This window comes from Camelus dromedarius, chromosome 19, assembly GCF_036321535.1.
Source record: "Camelus dromedarius isolate mCamDro1 chromosome 19, mCamDro1.pat, whole genome shotgun sequence".
NCBI lineage: Eukaryota > Metazoa > Chordata > Mammalia > Artiodactyla > Camelidae > Camelus > Camelus dromedarius.
Window position 1 is genome coordinate 34,798,065 of NC_087454.1, and position 10,738 is coordinate 34,808,802.

Sequence of the window (10,738 nt, forward strand, 5' to 3'; positions counted from 1 at the left end):
CTCATAATTTCAAAGATGGAGCCCAAGGCAGACTGGTTGAAGGTAGATTCTAATTCTCTCCACCACTTACCTCTGCTTGTGTATAGGAGAGAGGAGACGGACAGAGAGAAGCATCACAGTGATGGAATTTGCTGGAATAGATAGTGGCTAGCCAGCACCTCCCAAACTAGGAGCACTGAGATGCTATCATGCCCCTAACCAGGATGCCCCAGCCATCCTGGGTGTTTCAGTCTCCTTCCCTCGAGAGACGTCCGCGGCAGTCAGGGCATAGCTCACATCTGTCCCATTCACCTTCTGTGTCCCAGGCAGTCTGCTAGGCTCTGGAGACACAAGGGAGCATTAAAGCCGTGAAGGAGTTTAGTGGCGGAAAAGATGAACGAAGACACTGACTCAGCCTGAGATAACACGATGCGTGGTCTCGAGGTAGTTAGTCTAGAGGATGCAGAGGCAGGTGGTTTTAAGCTGGAGGGAAGAGAATCAGGGGAATCTTCTTCCATCATCCTGATACCTGATCAGCCTCTCGAAGGACAAATAGATACTTGTCAAGGCATCAAGGAATAAAAGTGGGCGTTGCAGGTATTGGCAACATCATAGGAAAGTGGTAAGAAAAGTGTGTGTGCCAGCCCGATGAGAAGTTGGTATCTGTCAGGAAGGTTCAGACCATCGGAGGAAGGAATGACCCAGCCAGAAGGCTACATGCTGGGAGAGCATCGCTGGCTGTGTAAGGCTGGCCCTGGGAGACCTTTGACAATGTTGGGAAGATTTCTCTCTAGGCTCTCAGTTCACAAATGGACTCCTCTTCCATCTGGAGATTAAGACCCTATGTCATTTTCTTGTGCTTTATATGGCTAATTTTGGTCTGCTCTTTGTAGACCCTCCTTGGTTGGAAGGATCTTTCTCCTTCCCCCGCACAACTGGGGCAGGAGAAAGTCTGGCATTGTGCCAGCGGGCCAAAGAGAAATGTCCCCAGGGTCCAGCTGCAGAATCAGGACGCAGGGCAAAAAGTAGGTGTCGAGCTGAGAGGCAGTTAGGTGATAACTGCACCTGTCATGATTACCCACCTGCTCAGATCACCCAGATGGAGTGTCTCCTCCCCTCCGCACATCGACACTCTCTCCATCCTTCTGGAGCCCCCCAGAATGCCACCTCCTTTTGAAGTCTTCCCACACTGGTCTAGAACACACGATTTCTCACTCTTTGGCATTCCAGAACTCTTAACTGAGTTCTAAGCTGTTTTACATCACTTAAAATTAACACTTCTTTTTTTCCTAATTACAAAATGAGGTCACGATCTTTTCAAAAGAAAAAAAAAAAAGCAGAAAACCTCACGTTCCCGTCTCCCAGAGGTTCCCACCGGGAGCATTTTGGTCATGTCCTTTCAGACTGTCGTTTTCCAACCTGTGTCGCCAAACACAGGTCTCACTTTGTGTGGCTGTAATACTACAGGACGTGCTGTTGTTTTAACTGTTCATGAGTGGGACTCCTGGCTCCCTAGCTAAGCCGCCAGTTCCTTCAAGACTAAGTTGGTATCTTCCACTTTCCTTCTCTTTAGAGAAGGATCTGCTGGAATCCCAGCCTCAGCAGCAGATCCATCCTTGTACCAAGAACCAGCCCGGTTCTGACATGGTGAGGGCGGGGCCCGGGGGGCAGGGAGGCGCTCTGTCTCCACACTCCAGTTGAGCTCTGACCATGTATCCCAGACAGGTGACAGCATTTCTGCCTTCTCAAGGCCACACCCTCCGTTCTTGCCCAAATTCTCCTGATTGGATCTCTGTCTGTCACTGTGATTAATAACAACAGTAATCATGACAGCTTCCCTGGACACTTAACAACGTGTTAGGCATCCTGCTAAGTACTTGGTCCTTACAGCCTCCCCAGGAGGTAGACGCTACCCTTTAATTTTCATGACCACCTCATGAGATATAACATTATTTAGCTGTATCAGTATGAGGAAACAGGCATAGAAAGGTTAAAAGTAACTTGATCTTTACAAGATTGTGAAGTAACCAATCTCTCAGCATCAGCAAACTGACCTTGGTCAGAGAAGAAACAGCAACTAGAAGAATGATGTGAAAGGCATTCCCTTCCTGAGAGAGTAAGTCCATCTGACATACCAGCCCCTTCTGGCATCAAGATTCTCTTGCTTCCTGACCTCACCATTTTTAAGAACATTGCTTTCCTCCCCCAAGGCTGTTTATCAGAATTTTCTGTCCCTTCTGGCATGGGACTCAGTCTGACCTACGCAGTTCTTCCCTGGAATTTTCCAAATCAGAGGTGGGGGAATTGCTGTTCCATTTCACATGCCAAAATGGTAAGCCTGACCTCAGAGAGCTGCCGTGGCCATCTCTGCGGCCACATGACAGATCTGAGAGATGAAACCAACAAGAGAGCAAGAAGGCAGAGGGGTGAAGCAGACAAAGGGAGAGGAAGGAGAGAGACCTGGACGCAGGCAAACCCGAGTCCTGCTCCAGCCTCTCCTTTCCAACCACATGACCCACAAAGACCATCTACACTCTCACCCCTTACAGCTGACTGTCTTCAACTTGCACCTATTAGAAATCTACTAGCATAGCTCCCGGCTAGGTAAGCCTGAACTTAGCCCAGACTTCAAAATAAAACCGCTCTCCTCTTTATGCTTCTGAAGGTGGGCACCCAAGGGGACTTGTCTGATACCCTCTAAAATCAGCAAATTCTTTGTAATGTCTCACCTGAGTCAACGTGCAGGACACAGAGAATAGCCATCGTCCGCCCGATGAGACACTCAGGGAGCACGTGGAGATTTAAAGCAGGTATCCAAGGGACATCTCAGAGATCCCTTTTCTGTGCTGTGTAAAAGTGAACTTTGGATTTTTTTTTCCTTTAGAATTTCTCAAATTTTAAGCCATTTGTGGTTCTCACCTGGAGAGCCTCCAAGTTCTGTCTAATTATTTCAGTTCTAAAGACAACCCACATCATCTTAAAGTGGATTCTGGGCTGCATCCGTTCTGAGAAATAAGAAGGTGACTTCACGATCTCTTTCTAAATCTCTGGGCAGGCAACACAAACATGGTTGGCTGTTGAGAACCATTGTTGATGGTTCAGGTGGGGAAGCTGCTGGCTGTCAGGATATTTTTTTGAAAATATTGTGAAATTTAAAAATATTTACTTTAAGATTTGAGAACTGTTTTACCAAAAGAAATGATGACTAACGTATGTATGCGTAATATCAAAATCACAGCCATGAACCCAAGTCTCAACCCCTTAAGAAAAGGAAACAATAAACAAACAAGCTCTCAAGTTCTTAATGGTGGATTGTTTCCAATTTCCTATAAATATTTTGCTGTCCTCTTGTGCTAAAAAAGGCAAGGAATGGGAAATCGTATGGGTTGATAAAAAGTGGGGGATGGCAGAACTGGGAAAACTATTCTGTTCCTTGAACATTCTTGCAAATTAAGAAATCAACACCAACTTATCTTAAACCTTAAGTACCACAGCTCAGACAGAGCAAGGATATGATTGCACTATTTCCAAGAAGGGGTGAAGTATCCCAATTTTTTCATTAAAAAAAATTTATGGTTATTTTTCATTAAAATATTATTTACGTTAAAATGTTGTTACTGATATTTTAAATGAAGTAATAAATATTTCAATTTTTTTTCAGCTCTAATTGCTAGTATGGTAAATATTGACAGCTATAACCACATTCACAAAAGCTCTTTGAGGGTTTCATTAATTTTTTTTAAGCATTTTTTTTATTGAGTTACAGTCATTTTACAATGTTGTGTCAAATTCCAGTGTAGAGCACAATTTTTCAGTTATACATGAACATATATATATTCATTGTCACATTTTTTTCTCTGTGAGCTACCACAAGATCTTGTATATATTTCCCTGTGCTATACAGTATAATCTTGTTTATCTATTCTGTGTATGTCTGTCAGTATCTACAGATTTTGAACTCCCAGTCTATCCCTTCCCACCCTCTCCCTTGGCAACCACAAGTTTGTATTCTATGTCTATGAGTCTGTTTCTGTTCTGTATTTATTTTATTTTATTTTATTTATGATTCCACATATGAGCAATCTCATATGGTATTTTTCTTTCTCTTTCTGGCTTACTTCACTTAGAATGACTTCTCCAGGAACATCCATGTTGCTGCAAATGGCGTTATGTTGTTGGTTTTTATGGCTGAATAGTATTCCATTGTATAAATATACCACATGTTCTTTATCCAGTCATCTGTCGATGGATCATTAATTTTTTAAGAGAGAAAATTGGTCCTGAGACCCAAAAGTTTGAGAACTTCTACAGGAAAGCACTAAGTCCTGAAGTTCTGAGCCTCGGCCAGCCGGGGAGGCTGATTCTGGTGATACTCAGCGCTCAGGGTGCAGACTCCCCCATCTCCAGCCCCAACACGGACTCATCGCTCAGGACTAGCAGGAAGGCAGGAATGGAAGAAGACGATCATAAGGAAAAAGATGCTTTCGGTAAAACTGCGCACCACCGACGCCCCCAGGACAAAACGCCGCTCGAGGAGCGAGGCCCCGGCTGCAGAAGGCTTTGGGGCGCCGGGGCCGGTTCCGGCAGACCCAGCGCCCACCCCACCCGGGAGTCCGGAGCTCGGCCCGCCGCCGTGCGGGCGCCCGCGAGGACCGAGGTGCTTAGCCCGCAGGGGGCGGCGGGCCCCCCTCTGAAGCAGGCAGAGCAGCAGAAGGAAAAGGTAGACGTGTGGTCACTGCGGACTCACAAGGTGCCTGCTGAAGAAACAACCAGAGAGCCTGCAGGTGAATGCCAGGCACCAGCTGCCTAAAACCCCGCGTGCCACCCGGACGTGATCTCTGCAGCCTGGCCTCATCACAGGTCAGGTACTGACCCTTAAGGAGTGCTGAGAAAAGGGCAACAAAAAATGGTAACAGTTTTACTTTGATAATGTTTATTGATAGTGTTTATTTCCTCTTTTATATTTATCTATAATTTTCTAAATATTTTGTAAGAAGCAGGCATTCTTATCATGTGATACTTTTTTCATTAAAAGTGAAGAGTGCAGGAAGGGATATATAGCTCAGTGGTAGAGTGCGTGCTTAGCATGCATGAGGTCCTGGATTCAATTCCCAGTGCCTCCATTAAAAATCAAAAAAAGAGTCAATGATATGAAATAAGAATGTGGGGGGTTATAGCTCAAACGGTAGAGCGCATGCTTAACACATATGAGGTCCTGGGTTCAATCCCCAGTATCTTCTCTAAAAATAAAAAAGAAATAAACTTAATTACCCCCCTAAAAAGAAACTAAAAAGAAAGAAAGAAAGAAACAGAAGAACTTAAAGTAAAAATGTCTCCTATTTGTGCAGTAGGTTATAGCAGCAGTTCTCAGACTCTCTTGTGAATCTCAAGATAGTTTTCACCCTGAAAAATTAATGAGATCTTCAAAGAGCTTTTGTGCATGTGGTTATTATTCTGGCCATATTTACCATGTTAGAAATTAGAACTGAAAATTTTTCGAAATGTTTATCGACTCATCTAAAATAATAATAATAGCCCATTACGTGTTAACATAAATAACATTCTATGAAAAGAACTGTATGTTTCAAACAAAAAATTAACAAGAGACACATTGTTTAACATAAAATTTCCTTAGTCTCTAACCTAATAGAAGACAGCTGGACATCTCATTTCTGCTCCTGCAGTTAATCTGTTACAAAACCACCTGTCATGGAACCTCTGGGAACACTGCCACATATGTGTGAGAAATTGGCAGTGAAGAAAGGCAAGTAACAGCTTTGTATTATCATGAAAATAGTTTTGCTCTTGGAACCCATTTGAAAGGGTCTGGGGAACCCCCAAGTCTTCATGGACCACTCTTTGAAAACCCTTTTCTGTACACTATACAAAAGACCTGCACAAACAAATCTCACCTGACTCTCACAAAAACACCTTGAATTGGGCGTATTTTCAGACAGCTGAGGAACCAGATGCAGAGAGGTTAACCAATTCATCCAAGGTTACAGGCTCCAAGTCTCGTCTGTAGGCTCTGAACCCAGAATTCAAGCCCTGAGAACCCACCCACCTTTTCCCAGATAAGGCGCAGCCTGGGACACCCAGATAATTTCTACACAGTCATTAGAATGGCTAATATTTTCACTCTGGGATGTGATGGAAAAACGGAGACTCGAAGTTATGTAAAACAGCATGACAGAGCAGAAACAAGCACAGGTTCACGGAGGCAGGAGCCCTGAGGTTCAGACACCACTCCTCCACTGATGGTGTTACTTGAGACAAGTTTCTCCGCCTCTCTGGGCACAAGGATTGCCACATCTGCGAAATGGGATGATTTTATCTTACCTGCCTGAAGGCATGGGCTGGACCAGACGATTGCCCAAGGTCCCTGCTAATGGACCGACTGACATTTACCTGAATCCCAATCTTTTAGAAGGCTGGAAACACAACTCACCTTTTGAAAGGGAGTTCCTTCAATTCTCTCTTTTTCTCTAATGTAACATTTGAAACTCAGTGTCTATTGAAAGTGATTTCAGTCTTTATTATCACGCTTGCAAACTTTCTTATAAATGCTTTCAAACTTTATCCAGAAAGCTCAGCCTTGAGAACAACTCACCAAAATCACTTGAAAGCTGATCTGTAGAAATCCCATGCAACTCAACAAGCCCCACAGTGTACTGAACGCCTGTTGTGTGGCAGACGTGCAAGACTCTGGTGAAGCACGCAAACCTGATTTTAATTCTGGCCAAGCTACTGGATTTACACATTTACAATGCGCTTAAGTTGCTTTATTTTCCCCACTAAAAAAAAGTGTTATAAAATACACATAGCATAAAATTTACTATTTTAACCATTTTAAGTGTACAGTTCAGTGGCATTAAGTATATTCTCACTGCTGTGTAACCATCACCACCATCCGTCTCCAAAACTCTTCTCATCTTGCAAAACTGAAACTCTCTACTCATTAACAAATAACTCCAAGTCCTAGCAAACACAATTCTACTTTCTGTTTGTAAGAATTTGACTACTCTAAGAACCTCATATAAATGGAATCATACAGTATTTGTCTTTTTGTGACTGGCTTATTTCACTTAAAATAAAATCCTCAAGGTTCATCCATGTTGTAGTCTGTGTCAGAATTTTCTTCCTTTTTAAGGCTGAATAATACTCCATCATGAGCATAGAGCACATTTTGCTTATCCATTTATCTGCCAATGGATATTTAGGATGTTTCCACTGCATTTAAGCTTTTCAAGCTTTCATTTGAAGGTTAGGGAAACTCTACAACAGCCAAGAAAAAGCAAAATAGAGCTAATGACAGTAGACATGGATCAGAGAAGTATGCATTGAGTTATTTCAAATTTGAGAAGAAAATTTCAGTGGAAAAAAAAAAGAACCAGATTTTTGTCTTTGTTGTTTTCCCCTCTTCTCCAAAAAGATGTTACTAAATTGTAAGTTTCATAAAATTCATGGAATGTACTGAGTTTAGTACATAACATGTAGCAAAATTCCTGGCAAGTTCCATCAATGTATATTCTAATACACAAGGTAGCATGCCGTTAATGAACTTTTTTGATCTGAATCGCAACATGTGATTTTACAACAATCTTACAAGATGGGCAAGGTGGTTATACGTGCAGTTTCGTAGATAAAGAAGCTGAGAACCTCGGTCATTATTTCATCACCAGGCAACATGGCACCAAGGACATCACTAGTGGTCTTACACCACCAGCTCCAGTCCTGTCCCCTTGTCCTCACTACCTGGCAGTAGTTGTGACTGAGCATTGGAAGTCACTTCTGGGATACCGTTTCACCATGAGACACAGATAAACTAGACAACATTTTAGGGTTCTTCTAATCTTAACATTTTATGGGATAGTTTTCCATGATGGTGAACTTTTTTTTTAAATGTCAAGATGTGTTTATGTGACCACAGGCTTGTTGACATATATAGTTAGATAATAGTGAACTGATCCCATGTTCTGTTAGACACCCTGCCATAATGGGAGGAAATTAGCAAAAAGTGACAGGGAGAGAAGAGTTGAACAGGCTGGGTAGGAAGAGTACTGCTCTTTGATCTGCATGCTTAGTTTAGAAAAGGTAAGCATGAATTGATCAAATGCATGATGGTTGGCCCAGGCGGGACCAGAGCAAAGCTATGACACGGTCACATTCACTGCCCCTTGAGAGCTCCAGCCTCCCTGAGTCTCCTCGCTGCTACCCTTGGATTGTACCTTTCTTAGCTGCACCCGGGAGCTCAGTACCCCCAGCTGCCCCATGTGCCCAGCTCCACCAGGCACCATCTGAGCCCCCTTTCCAGGTCATGCCCTGTCCTCTGCACTTTTCCCTCTGTCTCCTGATCAAAACCTACCCATTTAATACTTCTGGTTAAAAATAAAAGGTTGCCATTTATTTCCCCTCCTTCCCAAACCTACTAAAATAGCTGTAAAAGAATATTAAATGGTGCGGGGGAGGGGGAGGGTAGAGATCAGTGGCAGAGCATGTGCTCGGCATGCACAAGGTTCTGGGTTCAACCCCTGGAAACTCCATTTTCAATATGTTACATGTCAACATGGCTGGGCCAAGATCCCGAGGTATTTGGTCAAACACCAGTCTAGATGTTGCTGTGAAGGTATTTTTTTACATGAGATGAACATTGAAATCAGTAGACTTTGAATAAAGCCATAATGTAAGTGGGCCTCATCCAATCAGTTGAAGGCCCTAAGAGAAAAAAGACAGTGCCCTGAGGAAGAAGGAATTTGTATCCAGGCTGCCTTCAGACTTGAGTTGCAAGGAAAGCTCTTCCCTGGGTCTCCAGCCTGCCGGCCTATTCTGCAGATTTTGAATTTGCCAGTCTCCATAATCATGTGAGCCAATCCCTTAAAATGAAATCTCTCTTTCTATCTATCTATATACAAATATAGATGGGTTGAGATAAAAGTACACATCCTATTAGCTCTGTTTCTCTGGAGAGCCCTAACTAATACAGAGTTCCATAGGGAAAAAATGAAAAAGAAAAAAAAAAAAAGCAATGCTTTTGTGAGTTTAGAAAACATTATTCATCAGGCCATGGCAAAGATTCAGTCAATCAGATTAATTATGAGTACATAGAAAACCAGGCAAATTAAAAAAAATTCCGAGGCAATTATGAACTCCAGGAAAAACAAATTACTGCATCTCAGCAATGAACAATATTTGTTTGCAAAAGTAATGCGAAGGCCTACCATTGACCAGCCAAAAATCTTTCGGTAATGATCTAAGGAGAGGGGAAAGAATCAGTAAGATCTAAAACTGATAAACTGAGAAACATAATACAAACACATGTTTTTCAGAAACATGGAGATAAATGCTAAGTGAAATTGCCAAGAAGAAGAAAATAAGAAGGTTATTTTCCATGGGTATGGGGTAAGAAAATATCATACAGCTGTTGTATTTTATCATAAAACTGTTCTGCTATTTAAATTTGTACTCAAGTATTTCTTTGATAAAAATTTAAATTATCTGAAAAACATTTGTCCACTTGCGGCTCTGTCTGGGCCCTGCTACCGAGATAAGTAATCTATTTTTAAAAAATAATAAACTTGATAGTTTGTCCAATCCTATCAGATAATTTACTTAATTTTTAGACTAATTGTAATTAATCAAGACAGGAAATATGTGTGAAGAGTGGGGAATATTCAAGGTAGCTTAAAACAATGGGTGATGAGTACATCATTTGGGCCCTAGGGCATCATGGCATCTCGGTAAACATCTAATAGAAACTGCGATAGAAAAGCACAAAACTCGTGGTCAGGATTACTGAGTGTAGGTAGGGCCCGTCTCTGTGGTAGAATGTGGGGCGGAGCCACAGTGCAGACTATTGCATCTAAATATTTCCTGCACTGATTTTCCACAGATGCTTGAAATTCAATGACGAATTCATTTCCTTGGTTCTTGAAGGATTTGGGATATTTAAAGTTGTCTAAAGATGGAAGCCTTCCTAGGAAAGGAGTATCCTTCAGTAGGGATTACTTTGCTTGCTACTGAGAGTGAGAATGGAAAGTTGAAGGCTAGGGAAAGACGGAGGTCCTGGCCTCACGGACTAGACTTCAGCCAAGTCATTGTTTTTACCCCTCACCAGCCGAGGGCAGTGGGAAACTAGTCATAGATGGGGACCTGGCGTAACTGCAGTAACAGCAACTGGCCAGAAGGTGGCAGCCCTTTCTTACCTGGCGCCTCAGCAGCCGCAGTTCCTGCCGGGACCACGAGGCGGGGCAGTGCAGAATCGCCTGAGAGGCCCCGGACGCTTGGCGACTCTGAACCCATTTTATGACATTTTATGCGATTTTATGACAATCCTGCTGGAATTACAGTGAGCGTTCAGCAAAACACTAAGATCGCTCCGTTAAGGACAACCTCAAACCTTGGCAGGTGCCACATCCCCGGGTCATTTCACTCTGTCTACCCTGGTCCTGGCCCTTTGCAGTGAAAAGTGGCTCAGAGAAAACACACCGCCCTGCCGACTGCTCTCACTTAAAACCCGCGTTCATAGGTATCACGGGGGCCCTTAATCAGCCTTATTTCCCCCGTGCGTTCCGGCTCACTCTTTCCTAGACGCTTACTTTACACTCTCAACTCGCTCTTCAAGACCTCCAGCGCTCCCCTCTGCTGATGACCGTGCTTCCCGCTTTGCTGAGGAAGTGAAGCAGCTGGAATAGAACTTCCAGGACGCCCCACCACCATCCACACCCTCACAGTCGGCTTCCCCGCGTGTTAGTGTGGAGGA